This window comes from Strix uralensis, chromosome 2 (genome assembly GCF_047716275.1).
Source record: "Strix uralensis isolate ZFMK-TIS-50842 chromosome 2, bStrUra1, whole genome shotgun sequence".
NCBI lineage: Eukaryota > Metazoa > Chordata > Aves > Strigiformes > Strigidae > Strix > Strix uralensis.
In genome coordinates, this window is record NC_133973.1 from 2,656,558 (window position 1) to 2,673,474 (window position 16,917).

At 38.9% G+C, this 16,917-nt stretch overlaps 1 protein-coding gene across 11 annotated transcripts in view; it reads right to left on the reverse strand.

The window, feature by feature from the left end:
• The window catches only part of ZBTB20 (zinc finger and BTB domain containing 20), a 492,314-nt gene that overhangs the window by 426,605 nt on the left and 48,792 nt on the right, over positions 1–16,917 (reverse strand). The window contains exon 1 of one of the 11 annotated variants that reach the window (XM_074852898.1): positions 5,976–6,071. The exons of the other annotated variants lie outside the window; for them this stretch is intronic. The gene's annotated coding sequence lies outside the window, so the exon portion shown is untranslated. Of the gene's footprint in view, positions 1–5,975; positions 6,072–16,917 lie in introns of those variants that run through there. 11 annotated transcript variants of the gene reach the window in all.

The following is a 16,917-nucleotide window of genomic DNA, read 5'->3' on the forward strand; positions in this document are numbered from 1 at the left end:
ATGTATAAACACAGAAACCTCACTTCAATGCAGACAAGACTTAAGATGTTCTCTCCTCCCTAGGAGTGAGAGAACAGTATAAAATATTTCCTAAGTGGCTGTGACAGATCTCTCCACAATACCTTGGCACATGTTGTATGTACTAATAGTCTGTCATAAAAGAAGAACGATCAATACTCCAGGGCACCAGCCATAGGCTGTGGAGCATCAGGTTCACCCAGAGGCTCTGCACATATGCTGTTACTTTTGGCAAGTGGCAACCTCACCATGCTCCAATTCCTCATCTAAGAAATGAAAATAATAGCTCTGCCTCTCCATCAGCATTGCACAACTAACCATGTTAACGTTCTGTTAGTAAATATGAGGGTAAGATGGGCATCATTCCCTGTTACTGAAGACTGAACAATTATTTTTTAAGTGTAGGTGGTAGGGCTTTCCGTGCTGAAAGCCAAGGGTGGTTTTGGATGAAATTTATGGCATATTGGACAAAAGCTACAGGATACATGTACAGAAGCTATTCTTCTCATCTATGTCTCTCTCCCAGACTTTTAGGGAACTGAAGTGAAAGGCATACCATTAGTTTCTGGGCCCCAAAAGTTGTGAGAACTTTCAAAATTATGCAAGTCATAAAATAAGCATTTAAACAGTTTCTGAAAGTAGAAAAGGCTTTTAGGGAATGGAATGCAAAGAGAAAACACATGATGCTGGAAGGCAGCATGGAGAAAACCAGACTGAAAAGATTTAACCTGAAATATTTCTAAACTTATTTTCTGATTTGCATTTTTGAGCCCTAATATTCAACCTAAACCTTCCAGAAGTTTCAAACAGTACTTTTAAGACCTCTGGAATACAGTCTGTCAGACTAAATTCAAAGTTTTTACCCTTCTCATTTGTTTTCGTTACTATCCCATATATAATACCTTAAAAAAACCCCACCTAATCCATCAAGTTGGGTTTAACTTACACAGAAGGAAAAAAAAATACATATTTCTCTGGGCATCAGACACTCCTATTTCCAAACTCCAGACCAAAAATACGAAGTTAGACCTTAATGTGGGCTTAATGTAGACTTAAAACTGGCTGGTTTTGGTTAAAACCAACTACAATGAAATTTAAGAAATAAGAAAAAGTTACATGAGAGAAACCACTGGGGGTTGGATTGTGTTGGATTTTTATTCATGTTTATTAAACATATCCCAAGAAAGAAAACATTTTTACCACTGAATGTCTTGCACAGGAACCCACTAAAGAACATTCAACCTAGTCTAAGAAACCGAAATATGTCAAGGAGGAAATAAAGCAATTATTTTCACAGGATCAATCAAATTCTCTTTTGCCTTTCACGGGCAAGACAAAGAGTTGCCCAAATGCATATATGCAGAAGGGATACGTATGGGCCAGCATCAGCCTTACCAGGCAGATTCTCAGCAACCATAAATCATCACAGACAATGAAGGCAGGCTGACAGCAAACATCTGATTATTTGGTCATCTATTTTGTCCTGACTAATGTTGGAAGCAGAGGGTCCACTGAGGAAGGTAGAGCTGCCATTTGCCCACAAACTCACTAGCATGGTATACCATTTATACCAATCAGAGAAGTCCTCAAGTCTTCATTTAACTTCAGTTGAGAATCCCCAAATGGTAGCGGAGTGACTCAATAACATCAAAGTGAATGTGGTCACAGGCATCTTTCAAGTCAGTGAGACCTGCTGCTGTTCTGCCTTCTTGATGAAAGAACACATCTACAAGCAGTGCACGACAGAGCCAATTCTCAATTCACATGTGGCACAGAAAAGAACTACTGTTTCACTTCAACAGGATCTTTAGTGCCACCAATCCTGTCTATCTTATTCTTAACTGAAACTACTGAAGACCTTGGGACTGTCTCCCTCTTCTACCTGAGACAATTGGTTCCTGGTCACACAATGTCTCTACGGCAACATAAAATAGTTTTAAACCTGAGAGCAATCCAAACTCCTAAGCCTAGGTGGCAGAGACCAGCTCATATTCACCCTGCTCAGAGTTAAAAGCCTCTAAAGCAGATTTGTCTTCAACAGAATTACTCGAGAAAGTACAAAGTGGAGCCACAGGGAGAGCTAACAAATGAACTGCATAGGTATCAGGAGTCAGGTGCTCAAACTCACCTCGCGGCTCTCTTCCATTTAGGAGAACAAATCAGCCATAGTACACAATTTCCAAACTTTGACTGAAGTTAGTCTGGCATCGACAACTCATTTTCAAAAGTGACTTTGGGTATTTCTGATCCTAAGACAAATCAAGCCTCAAAAAAATGCAGAGGGTATTATCCCCTAACTGGATGATCCACTACTAAGAGTGGATTGCAAGAACTTTAGGCATGATGGAATCTATTATTGAAATACTGAGCTGACATTTGAAAAAGACAAAATAAATGTGTACAAATGTAACAATTCTAGAGTCAAGCTTTTGTGAGAGAAAATTTAAGGAGGTTCTATGAAAAAAGGTGTTTTTTCACTATGAAAAAAGGTGTTTTTCATACAGGATAGGCAGATATAGGTGAATAAGAATCAACTGAGAAAACCCTTTCAAATGTAAACATCTACTACCTGGCATATAATTTTGTTCTTCTGTGACTGCTGAAAAAAACCTTCATTTACTGAAAGTGATAACAGTACTGAGCTTTCCATCTCAACTGCCCAATGTCAGGCCATCCTCAATTTATCTGTCACATAGAAACCAGTTTCCAATAAAGATCACCAAGAACTTCTACAAAAAAATACTCTATTGAGTACTGTGGTTGTAAAATTCTGAGGGTGCCAGCAAACTCAAAGACTGTGTCCCTGTTGATCATCACTGGTAAAGAAGTTGGAATACAAAGTTCAGATCCTGCCCCAAATATAACTCTACAGGACAAAAAAATTAACTAACCACAAGGAGAAGTCTTTTGACCTGGAATCATCATTCTGTATTCAATTCTGTTTTATGTAATGCCTTCTTCCCTCCACACCCCAACTTTAATTTTATTTATTTTTTTTTTTAACTCTGGAAAATTGAGTTGAAGTAGTTATCTATTATTTTTGCAATACCACCTATTGCAAAAGACTAGGGAGTTACACTGGACAGATTAGACACTGAAAAACTTTTAAAATTACCAAGAAATCAAGTGCAACGTACAGTTCTGTTGACTGGTCTGGATTAACTCCCCAAATCCGCTGATAGGAGGATGTGAGAATCCTTCCAAGAAGTTAAAACCTGTAGCTAATAAAAGTAGCTGCAATATGAAAAATTAGGCCCTTCTCCCTTTAAATCACAGCCCATAGAGGCATTGAAGTAAATCCCTTAATCTCTTTTTAAGTAGCTATTTTATCCCAACTTCCTCTGTGGTTTATACCCTCAAAACATCTACACCACAACTCAAGAACAGCCTAGGCAAGGAGCTTCAAGTTCTTTTTCTTCAAAAAGCATATATAATTAAAAAAAAAAAAAACAAAACAAAACAAAAAAAAAAAACACAAAAAAACAAAAAAACCCACCAAACCAAGAGAACCACTAACCTGAGTTTGGCCTTCCTGATCTTTTAACCCTTTGTCCAAGATCATGCATCAAAAAGAAACATTCATCACTCGTTAAAACCACCCTCATGTATTCACTGAGGCATGCCAATGATTAAAACACTGTATGTTTGCATCTTTTACAAGTACATATCAAATCATGAATCTGATTTCATCCTTGTAACCAATATATGGATGAGAGAAGTAGAACAGCAATTTTAAGGCCTCAAGTCTGTACACGGACAAGTTTTCTGCTTTCTTCACCACAGTATTCAGTAGAGCATTGGGCAGATCCAAAGGAGATCTGTCAAGATTTGGCACAGCAGCCAAATTAACTTGCTCCAGGATATCTAGCGAGTCAAGGGTGGATTGAGATGCAGACCCAGAAATCTAAATCTCTTAGTCATTTACTGAAACTAAATGGCCAAAAAAAACCTTAGAAAAAAACTTTCAGAAGAAAGGTTCAGTAATAAATTTTAAATGATGATGCTGCTTCTCAGGGAAAACCAGAAATATGTATTTAAGATGTTGGACCATGCCTTCCTCAGACAAAGACAATTCCACAATATCATAAATCTATGCCCGACTCACTGAACAATAGCATAAAAGGTGCTGGATTATGAAGGTGAAAGTGTTCACTTAGTCTTCAATTTAAAGGTGACACATAACTTTTTATATATATAAATTACGTTCTTTTACAACACTTGGCATTTTCACAGAACTTTGCAAACATTAACTAACTGTCATAATCTTCACCAGGGACGCAAGTATCATTATCTACATATTACAGATGGGAAGTTCCAGGCAGAACAGTTGGGTAACACATCTAAGACCACAGAGGAAGTCCTATCAGTGCCAAGAGAAGTAGATCCTTGCCCCCAGACTCACATTCACATCATGCCTCTCAAATTGCATACTAGACTGGTCTCCATTTGATTGTAAAGGTCAGTCCTATCTTTTCATTTTTATGAAGAATAAAACTGTAGATGTTGACAGCATTTACTTGTGATCTTGGTGATTCCACTAGCTGAGCAGAGGAAACACCACATAGCATTGAAGGTTACAGACTGAAGTGTAAGATCACCAGATTTTAAGGAACATGCCAGAGAGGCAGATGGTTATATAGTAATGAAAGGAGAGCATTATAAACTAAAACCGCATTCTACAATCTTCTTCCTTGTTTAGACATATGCACCCTGACTATTTACTAAACCCATCTCACATCTTTACATTTCATCATCTGCATCAGCTCTGAAATTTTTTGTGTTTGTTTTTGCTTAAATAAAAATAAACAGAAATCTTCACACCTGGTGCTCATATTTAAAGTCACAACACAGATAAAGAACCACTCATGAACTGGGAAAGGGACACTCGATAGCTGAATTATGGGTTCCCATAACATTTCATTCCTTTGGTTAATGCATTTCTTTGAACTCCTCTGTCCTAAGTGCACAGGATATATGAGCATATCAACACTTTCATGACAGCCCAAATCACCCACTTTCCATAGCAGTAGATTGACATGTCATGGAGAGTGTGATTAGAAGGTCATCAGAGTACACAAAGCACCAGATTAAAGCTCAAAACCAAGACATATTTGCTCCTTTGGTTATTAAAAAAAGATCAGCGGAGGAAAAAAAAAAAGCCCTGTTGTAATTGAAAAATATGAGGCTTAATATATTGTTGAAAACGCTTCTGTGCAAGGCTGTTTGGGATTTTTTTTAAGCCAACAGTATGTTATCTTTTGATAGCGAAAATACACATTTATTATAATGTGGCCTCTACTTAGGCTGGTATCAGGTTGACAGGTCAGCACCATTTGTTACTGCACCAAAGTCTTAAAAAAGAAAGTAAGGAAAAAAAAATAAAGATGAGCAGAAGGATGAATACATGTTCCAAACTTTGAGATCTTTTTGATTCTGTCTGTCGATCACATTGCTGACTATGTAACAAAAAAGCTGGTAATTCTTTGGATCTCCATATTTCTCTCAGCTCTAGCCCACTATGATCTACCTTCTGCTTTTTTAATACAGGAATCTGAATCTGCCAGTTTGCTATCCTTTCTGAGAAAATCCATCAGAAAGAAGGGAAGCAGGCAAGCTATCATCATATCCCACTAATGTCCAGGAAATGCCAGCCTAGCAGCTGTCACAACAAAGGAACTTCAAAGTCACAGCAAAAAAACCTAACAATTGCCCTTCCTAACACTATCATTAATGAAAAACTTCAGGAGAACCAGAATCAGCTTAAGAAGAAGGAAGAATTAAAAAAAAAAAAAAAAAAGAAAGAAAAAAAGAGAAAAAAAAGAAAGGGTAAGGAGGGAGGTATTTGGTTGTTAATTTTTTTTTTCCCTTTTTGAAGGAGAGATGCAAACGCCCGCACTCTCCAAAATGTCCTTGATTAAAATCTTCAAGAAAGTTATATCATTCATGCTACCTCTAACCTTTTGTCTTCTTGCTGAAAATTTTCAAGGAAAAATGCTTCCATCACGTCCTTGGTGCAAGTACTCAAGGATGAGCTCTGAAGATCTTAAATCCCCTTGTCTCCTTGAAGGAAGTAAACGGATGTCTGCTAAACACTTAGGTTTACATAACATTTCTTCCCCCTTATTTATTGAAAAAAAAGTCTTTTTAGAAAGCACTTCATATTTTGAGAACACTGAATGCTTTCTTTCCTTTTTTTTTTTTTTAGTATTTTTGGCAAAGTATGTTTTTGATTATTTAAAGATAATCTCTATTCTAAATTGCATCTGACTCACATAACCTCCATACTTTAGAAACCACAATAAAAGTGCCATATATTAGCTATAAATGAATAGGGAGTGAGTCAGTGAATAGTTAAGGACATTCCACGGAAATGCATGAGCTGCATACTAAGTTTTTAGAAAAATATTCTATTTCATTTTTAGAATTAGCAGTATAGGTTACTTGGAACAAAGAAAATACTCTTTTTTTAATTCCCAGATGCAATGTGTTTTGTTTTCCTTATGCATCTTTGTCTACTGTACAAAGAGACCTTTAGTGAAGTGACAGAAACACTGATGTTTTCAGAGAGAGAACAGTCACAACTTGTACATATTAAAGGATTTCTGTAATTAAGATTTTTTTTAACTCTTTCACTGGGAATACCTCATTCCTTGGCCATTGAAAGGCCATCTTACAATATCAGCTTACAGAAATTACTTTAGGGAAATCGCGTGTTTTCCCCTAGCTACTGAGTTCAAGTGTGCTTAAGTTCAGTGCTTTAAGTATTTAAAAAAAAAATGTTGATACTTCTACTTGCCAAGGCTCATATTCTCAGCAATGTCCTCATATTGAATATATGAAGAAGTTCATTAAATACTAACTGAAGTTTTCCATGCATCATCATGTTTGCAGATCCACACTGGGGAGTCATGCCCCTTACTGCATGCATCCCAGATCCAGTAAGTATGGTATAAATAACTACATAAAAATCCTAAGTAGGGGACATGAGACAAACAGAATTCTTACAGCACAGGATTATGGCTATAAAAAGAGTCATAATAACTCCCATTCTATCAAACCCATAGCTACTGTCTGAAAACCAACCTTTTTCAAGATCAAAATCTGACAGAGGTAAAACATTCACTACAGACAAATATAAGAGAAAGGTTCTCCATTCCGACTTAAAAGCCAGAAAAGCTGACTGGACCATAATCCAAGCATAAACTTAAACTTGATGTGGAAACATATCCAGGATAGGGCCTTAGCAATCCCAGCAGCCATAATTCACTTCCAGAAAAAGCATTAACTACATGGGTACTGAGCATCCTGGAGGACCCTGGCATAAAGCTAGGGGAAAAAAACAACCAAAAAAACCCCCCACGGTAAGGAATTGCTCAGTGGACCTAGGTGTACTAAGACCAAAGGCACACAGCATTCTTTCCCATTGCCTTTCCTGACTTGGGCTGCACTAGGTGTTTGGATGGAGAATGCAGGTCAAGTTCCAACACAATCATCCAGCCACGTCTTAGCTATCCCCTGCAAAGGAGGGGCAGGCAGTCAAGGACCCCCAAAATAACAGAACAGTATTGATTAGTTATTATTCTCACATTGAACCATGGGGACTGAAGAGGACAGGCTCTTGTAGCCAGTATTCTGCAGTCAGAAATCAAGGCCATGCAGAGCTCTGGGGACAGACTGGTGTTGACCCCAAAGCCTGTGCTGGCAGAACCTCACCTTTTTTCCACCCCTCCTCATCTGTCACTACCACGCAAGGGAAAGTTTAGGGTTCAAAAGAGAGTCCTCCACCCATACCTTTGGCTCACAGCAATATTAAGCAATCCTCCCTGTTAAATGACAGCTTGGGACAGCAGCTCTTTATGCTGAATACTTAAATAAGAACCCCTGGGCAGGATACTAGTAACAAATCTTTAAATCAGCAGCTGTTTCCTATACATGATAAAATAAGGATTTCCTCAAATGAGACAGGTCTGGGAGATCCTAAACCCCTTTCCACTTAATCCCCATAGCAAAAGCAACACGTCCACCCAGCCATTGCAAATCTTTTCACCTCTTCTCAGATGGAGGTGTACACTCCCCTGATATCTCTGCCAATAAAAGCAGAAGGAGGAGCGAAACTTAATGAGATATAAAAATATAAGTGGATTCCTTTTTGTATCATTTGCTGGTTTTATTTTTGGACTGTTTACCCGCTGAGGTGACATGATCTGTAGCAACACAGCATAACCCTAAAACCCAGCATCCCTCTCTGCAACACTTATTCTGGTGTGTCCAGGCTGAAGCTAAACAACGGCTGATGGTGCAGAAGCAGATCATCCACACTCAGAAAAAGAAACACCACGGACAGAAGGATAAAAGAAGGCTTATTCTTCAGAGTTTAGCTTGTAGCTGTCTACATGTGCCAGAGCGCTAAGGATGAGAAAGGCTTTTCCCAAGAGTACGACCAGGCCAGGCAGCTCAGCATTTTCAATTGGGAAGATAACAGTTCTAGTGAGCTTGAGGAAAACAACAACTGCTCTCTATCATGTAACTTTAAGAGGGCATTCTTCAAGAACAGAAGGACTAATTAGGTCACAGCAAAACTTCACATGCTCTCAGCAAAGACTGTAGTGGCTCTGCTGAAGTCATCTCTTCTGTAATCAAAAATGGTCCAACTCTTCAGCCTTCCCCCAACAGCCTTGCTCTGTAGCCTCTGTCTGACCAAATGGTCTCTTGTTTTGCCCAGTCAGGTACTTTTACAAAGCAGAACAAGGTGCTTTTACCAAATCAAAAGCCCTAGTCTAGCAAACTAAATGACACTTCAAAACATATCTGGCTCACCTGGTGCAATTTCCTCCTCCACTTCCAGCAGTTTACAGATAATGTAGGATAACCAAAGCTGGGTGTGCTCCCAGCTTTATATTTGGAGTACTATAAAGAATGGCATTTGGTTTGCTTTCTCCTGTAGATACCAGTGAAGGAGGACCTTCTTAAACTGAGCCACTCCAGAACTGAAGTATTCCAGTAACCTCATATCACACAAGCTTAAAAGCCTATCCCCATATGAGTGCTCAGAGCTGTCCAGTGAATTCAAAGCCACAAATACAAACCCCGTCTATACATACCCTTTTAACACAGCTATTGCTTCCCAGTGAGCTACAGTATGCATGCAACACTGGGTACTGCTCTGAAGTTGGAAGCAAGCACTATTTATACTGCAACAGAGAGCAAGTTTGGTCTTAACAGGAGGGATGCCAGCTTCCCAAGCTGGCACACATGATGGTTTTGCACACAAGAAAATAAAAATGAGGAACAGAGGGCAGAGGAGGGAGCAAAAACTGTAGTCCTCACTCCTTCTGTCTGTATCTATTACGAGTGCAAAACCAGCTGTAAACAGTAAAGATGTCCCTACTAAATAAAAATACCATCCCGATTAAACAGTGGTCACGGCAGTTAAATATTTTTAGACTTAAAATAGTCCACTACAATTCACTAGGATGATAAAAGACCTCCTAACTAAACTGAACATACAGTGTAAAGTGCAGCCTTTATCAGAATGAATAAATAGGTGTTGAGGACTCTAAGTTGTGGGGAAAAAGTCTACTGAAAAACAGTTTTTAATGTGATTGCACCAACTTACGGAGATGAAAGACGAGGGTAAAGGAAAACTAAACCACCTAACATGTCGTATCAGTCCTCTGCCAGGATACTGCAAAATGCTATTCTTCATTATATTTCCTTGAGTCTTCTGCCTATATTCTGTTGGTGACAGCTTGATTCTGCCTACGCTTATCAAATGGATGGGTGCATGTACAGCCATATGATGGAAAAGGGCCTCTCCATAAAAACAGCAGCTGAAGGCAGTTTGCTGCCACCAGAACGAACCCTCCATGCTGCAGCTCATTCTGCAGGAGCCCTCGGGAAAGCCCAATTTGGGACACAGGCCAGCCTGGCTGTCCAGCCGGGTCGCACAGAGTCCAACAGCCACCCCGGAAGCATCACTTGGTCTAGGCAGCTGCTCAGAAATGGATGGCACCAGCCTGGTGTGCTTTTGTGTGCACGCGTGTGTGCGATCTCTGGGCTATGTGAAACTGTGGACTTTTTACCACCTTCTTGCAGAATCCACTCCGTGAGTCCAGCACATGCAATTGTCAGGAAGTTTTTGTGATTCACGCTGAAATTTTTCCTTGCTGAATTTTACCCCTTTGAACATCTTAAAATAATTCCTTTTTTGTCTTAATATTTTACACCCTTCAAATACTTGTAGATTGTTATCATATGTCTTAGTCATCATTTAGTCCAAACTGTACATATTAAAATCTTGTAATCTTTGCTCATATTTCAATCTCTTCAGCCTCTTAACTTCTGTTGCTCTTCTCTGAATTCTCCACTAATTTCTTGACAACTTTTTGGCAACAGAGTGGCCAGAATAATAGTGTCATGGACACCTTACGGCTGTACAGAGATAAAGAGGGAAACTTGTGCAACACCAAAATGACATTAGCTCTTCCCTAAAAAACAACAAATATGTCTAATCTGTTGTCCAGGATCACTTATTTTTAGTGGCTGCATCATGAAATGCTCTGAAATACAAGTACAAATATTCACCTAAAAATAATTACTTAGAGACAGAGTTTAATAAACTCAAAACTGTGTTTAAAATGGCTTCATGTCACCTGTGAGAAAGATAGCATGGAACAGTATTTGCCCGCAATACTGGAGAGTAAATGGCTGAAGGGAAGTCTCAAAAGACATGACCCATAGAAAAGAGGCCACATGAAAACAGTTTCTTCACCACGAAACAAATTAAGGAGCAAGTTACAATCAAAAAGATAAGGAAACAAAGCAAGGTTTAAAAAAGGAAATATTTAAAAATAAATACAGCTCTTCCAAACTCTGGAAAACTCTAATATACAAAAGACAAAGCATGGTAGCTTTCTGTGTTGTCTACTTGGACAGTAGAAATATTCTTCAGATAAATCTGAGCAGGCATGGGACTAAGATGTATATAATCTAACTATTATCTTCCTAAAAGTTAGGTATCTAACTGAAGCCACCATAATCATCTCCAGAGAGCCATTAATCCCATCCTAAAACTGTAATATATTTAGGATGAATAGCTCTCTAGAGGTATTTCTCCTCCTCTCCACTGCTAACAGAGAGAGACTAAATAGCTGTCTTGACTACATTTTCCTTTAAGATGACTAAAGTTAAGTAACCTGTACCCAAACATCATTTTTAAATGATGGTCTCTAAAGGAATTAATGTAAGCAATCAGATTGTTCAGCCACTTTAGGTATTATCTTCTCTGGAATTTTCCAGTTATTTGGTATGAAAACCAAAACCAAAATAAACAAAAGGAAAGACCTACAGATTCTTATTCAGATGTCCTCTCATCTTTCGCCGTACTAAACCAAGGAATACTGAGTATCTGCTTGCATGGAAGATTTCCTTCCAAAGAAGTCTGTGAACGTTGGTGGCAGCATGACAGGCTCAGTACAACAGAAATCTGTCATTGCCTTAAAATGTAGGGTTCAAACGCCCTGAAATGGCTATTAACTAACCAACTAAAGTTTGGGAAAGAGCATTCAACCTTCATCTGCTTCACAATAGACTGAAACAGCAAATGAGCATGAACAAAGTTAGTCAATAGAGAAGGCTCACACAAAGCTGGGACAGAAATAGGACAAAAAGTTTAATTTTAGAGGACAATTATAGGGAACCATATGGTTGCAATGGCACTGATCTGCAAAACTTCCAGAAATGCTATCAAGAAAAGAAAATTATGTACGAGGAAAGCTGAGAGAAGAACAGCAAGTCTATTAAGCCATAGCTGACATGAGAGAACACGAACCCTTGCCACAAGGAACTTGCAAGCTAAGAAGAAGAAATAATTTTTAAAAATAAGAAAGAGGGGGGAAATTAAAAAGAAAAAAGAAGTGGAAACCAGAGTATAAGAAAATAAATAAAATATATTGATACTATAAACCAATTTTTAAGTCAGTAAATTCAGAATGCAGAGGAATTAAGTGGCTTTTAAGTGAGGTCAGGATAGTATCCTGGACATTCCAGTTCAGGCAGGCAACACAGTAAGAAGGCACAACACAACATAGAGGGAATAAGGAATTAAAAAAAAAAAAAGTTACACTTGAAGGACATCAAGGATCAAAAGTGAGTACAATTTTCTAGAAGCAATGCTGAAGAATCAGTGTTCCTCCCAGTCCTCACAGCAGAGGCAAGGATCAGGCAAGGACACAAATTATAGAGATAACTGCATCCCACATGGATATAGATGGCATCACTAAGGAGAGATTTTATGTCTTTCACCATGGGAAATGCTATTAAGGACAAGAGGACGTTCACTTCATACAGAAGGAGGAAGACATCCGAGCACCAAACTTGCTAACCTACTGGAAGGTCTCTTAACAAGGGCTAAAACGGGCAGGTGAAAAAAACCTAACAGCTAAGTAATAAACAACAGTAACTTGGTCAGGACCTCCAAACAGAAAATAGGTTGCTAGAGGGGGGAAGAAAAAAAGGAGGATAAAAAGTCTATCAGGTAAGTGTCTCCTGTGTCCAAATAATAATGCAAGAAGTTTGGTGAATAGAAAAATAAACTAGAAATCTTAACACTTCATCAACATTATGACTCAATTAGCATGACAGAAATCTGATGGGCTAATTCACAGGACTGCAGTAGAAATATAATACATATATAATATAAATATATAATATATAATGGGTACATAACCTCTGGGAGAAGGATATGTAAGAGGAAAAAAGCAAAGAAGCGTTGCCTTGCAAAACAGACGGCACAAGCATTCTCTGAGGCCCAAAACACACAGAATGTCATCCTACCGAAGAACCACTGGTAGTGGTTAAAGGCAAAAGAAACCAGCTCCGCCATGATGGGAAAATACTACAAACAACCAAATGAGAAGATGAGTGTGGCTTTTGGAAAAAACTAGTGAAGTAAGCCAAATCATTTGAATGAAAAAGTTGGTGAAGATGGGGATTGATTACACACATTCTCTGGAGAAAAGAATACAGCAGATCACAGCTTTCCAGCATCTTCATGAAATGCACTTGAGACTTTATTTATTTTAAATTCAGAAACTAAATAAAAGACCAAAGGGACATTTCTTCTAGACTGGCCTCTAGTCTGTATGGATGAACAGACTGAGTGGGTGAGAGTGCAAGACAGAGTCATGAAGTTCACAGTTCTTCAGAAAAGGAGGAGGGAGAAAAGCAAAGTAAAAACAACGGACTTCTAGAACGCACATCTCGGTGATCTTGGAGAACTAGTAGGTAAGAATCCCTGGGAGAGTCTACAGGAAAAAAGAACTAAAAGAGGCATAACCATTATTATGGTTATAATAGAAATTATAATAGTATCATAAGCACAACCTATCCCAATAAAGAGGAAAGAATGAGAATAGTAGGGTTTTAACATCACTAAATTATGAGTTCTTTATTGCTACCAAGGCAGAAAAAAAAGCCCGAAGAAAGCAGAAGGATATCAGAATACATGAGAGTAAGTATAAAAATTGCACAAACATGTAGAGACAAAATCATAATGGTCAGAGTACAGAGCACAAAGTTAACAAGGGATAATCAAGAGTAACAAGAAACCATTCTATTAATACATTTAGATAGCTGAGGGAAAATGTGGCTCTGTTAATCAATGGAGAGGAAGATCAACTGGCAGATGATGTGAGCAGGCTGAAGTGCTTAACACCTTTTTTTGTACTACCTTTCATTCAAAATTTCAAGTCGAGAGACATGAATAATTCACATAATACTCATGAAGAGGGGTACAGTTTTACTCCAGAAGAAAGAGCAAACACATTGGAGAGTACTTAGCTAAGTTAGATACTTTTCAAGTCATCTGTGTATGAATTTCATCCTGGTATCCTTAAAGAACTGCCTGAAATAGACTTTGAGACTTTGTAGAAGACAAGAAAAGACTAAAAGAATAAATCTAGTACCTACCATGAAAAGAGAATAAAAAAAGAAAAAAGAAGGAAGAACAGGGAAACTCTAGACCACTCAATTTAAGCTTAATTCCCAGAAAAACTGTTGAACAATGAATCAGACTAGCTTGTAAGCACCTAAGTATAAAAGATGAGCAGCAATCAACATTGATTTAAGAACAAATCACGCCAAAACAACCTAATTTCCTTCTACAACAGGATAAGAAGCCTTGTGGAAAGCAAATGTCACGTACCTTGACTTTATTTTGGCCTTTGACAATATTATATAATACTCTTATAAGCAAGCTAGGAACAAAGCAAGCGTAGCCATGGTGTCACACAGATGCAAAACTATTTGTATAAGGGAATCCATGCAGTAATTATCAAAATACAAGAATACATCAACTGGGTTTCTGACCTGAGTTTTTTTCTATTTGACTTTGTCATTAATAGCCTAGATGATGGAATAGAAAACATGTTTATTAAACTTGCAGACAACATGAACCTAGGAGGGCACTGAATGACTGAATAAAATTCAAAATGACCTTGGCAAATAAAAGAAATCATCTAGAGGTACTGAATGACATTCAACTGGAATATAGGTAAAGTAATGTACCTGGGCAGAAACTATTAATGACATAAATACAAGGTGGCGAGAACTGAGCAGGTAGCAGTTTTTCAGAAAAGGATCTAGAGTTACCATGAATTATAAGCATGATATAAGTTAGCAATACCTTGGCAAAGCAAGGAGTCAATCATCATTTGGGGGTTTGTAAAAACAGACGTGCAGCCCCAAGAACACAGGAAGTAATCTTTCAGCTCTACTCAATTTGAGGAAGTTTCAAGATGTAAACTGTCAAATTATGGGCAGTGCTTTTCAAGAAAATGTGAAGCAGCTAAAGAATATCCAGAAACAAAGCATGAATGATCATAAATGCAGATACCATAAACAATGTGGAAAAACTGCCAAAAATTATTACACATTACCCAGATTTCCAGTACATAAAAGGCTGTTGCAAAGGGAATGGCATTTATTGCCAAAGAAGTAATGGAAGTAAACTGTAGCAAGAAAGATTCAGGTTAGGCAAAAGAAAAATCTTTCTAATGGCAAGAATAATGAGATACTAGAATAGATCACTTGAAGTGGGATTCGCAGCTTAAGAGTCTGGACAATTACTTGTCAGGAATAACAAAAAATATAGTCTATCCTCTTTTGTACAGGGAAGAAGACCCAAGTTCCTTAGGCCTTTTTCTTTTTTGAAGGTTCTAGGATGGCTAAAATCAGACAAGCATTAAAGGTAAAAAAGTTATGAAGCACTGCAACACGATCATATGTCTTAGGAAGAGAAAATTTCAGCCCAGAAAGGGACCATCTTTGTGCTTGGATTTCAGCAAGGTATGCATAATCTAGGCTAGAAGTAAGAGTGCCTCTTACAGTCCTTCAAGATAGCCTCATTACACCAGGACTGTCAGTCCTTAAGGTTTCAGGACGCATTAGATGCTTACAAATAAATCCATTGCATCCAGAAACTAACAGAGTGTCTTTAGAAGAGAAGCCAGTCCCTGCTAGGCCTTTCAACTGGTCTGATGCCAGCAACAAGTCACAGCAAAGTGGCAGCAGGAAATTTAAAAATTTTTTGTTGTCTGTTCACTATCAGGGAAAGAAAAAGGAATAAATGGTAGGAAACACCTTGAAAGCAGCAGCAAAGGTAGCACGATGGAAATCAATTGCACCAGGGCACAGTATTTAAGTATGATTTTGTTAAACACATTCATCAGGACTGGACTACTCTATAAAAAGAGCAGAAAATCTGATGCGTGGGCCTCAACTATATGTATTTTCAATATGTACAAACTTTTCCAAAAGCAATGAAGTTTCTTATGGCACCAACACATTAGCAACAACTCTCCCAGCTCTGTGATGAACTCCAAGTGTTCCCAGGTGGAGGCATGTCTTGTACTGTTTCTTCTTTCCCTTCAAAACAGATCTCTCCATCTCCTCACCCTCCCATCTTTCTAACGCAGGGTCTACTTAAACCACCTATTTACACAATTCACTGTCCACGCCCTTCTGTCATGGCTAACCCCATGGCATTGGTCCCTGATTCATTTCCTCCCTGCTTTCCTCACCTCCACAAAACCAGGATCCAACTCCACCCTCACACCTCTCTAGGCCACTCCCTGCTCACCTTCCCCATGATCCCTGCACCACGTTGCCTTGGGCCTCCTCCCCAGTCTTGAAGAGAAAGTGCAGATCCTGACATGGTCAGCGTTTCAGTAGCAGCTGCTGGGAGTGGAGCAGGCTGGGTTACCACAGAATCATCTCGGTTGGAAAAGACCTTGAAGATCATCTAGTCCAACCATTAACCTCACACTGACCGTTCTCAACTCCACCAGATCCCTCAGCGCTGGGTCAACCCGACTCTTAAACCCCTCCAGGGATGGGGACCACCAACAGAAACAAGTTACCACTGGCCACATGACTTGCCTTAAGTATTGTTCAGATGATCCGGGCAATTATCTGAGGAAGGATGTTTATCATGTGGTTAGATAAGAATCTCCACATAGGTTGGGAGCTTCTAGCTATCCGAGTGGCTCAAGTACCTCAATGGATTACTCCAGTCTGTAGCAAGTATCACAAAAGAAGAGTGCAGAGGAATTATTTCCCAAGTCAGATTGCATAGCTTTTTGCCTGCCTAGAAGATGAGCACCTCAGCTGGCCCAGTGCATAAGACTTCACACAGCAGTTCCTGTTACCTGTGCTGATATCCAGGTAAAATGCCTGCTGGAAGATCTCCCTGAGCTCACTCCCTGAGCGGGGAGCCCCTGACCTCACTTGGAGGCATAAAGCCCTGCAGATACTGCTAAGCACAATGATCTCTGATTCCCAGGGTCACACACAGAAAGCACAGCTGGCCAGGAGGGTGGTCCGATGCATCTACAATACGGA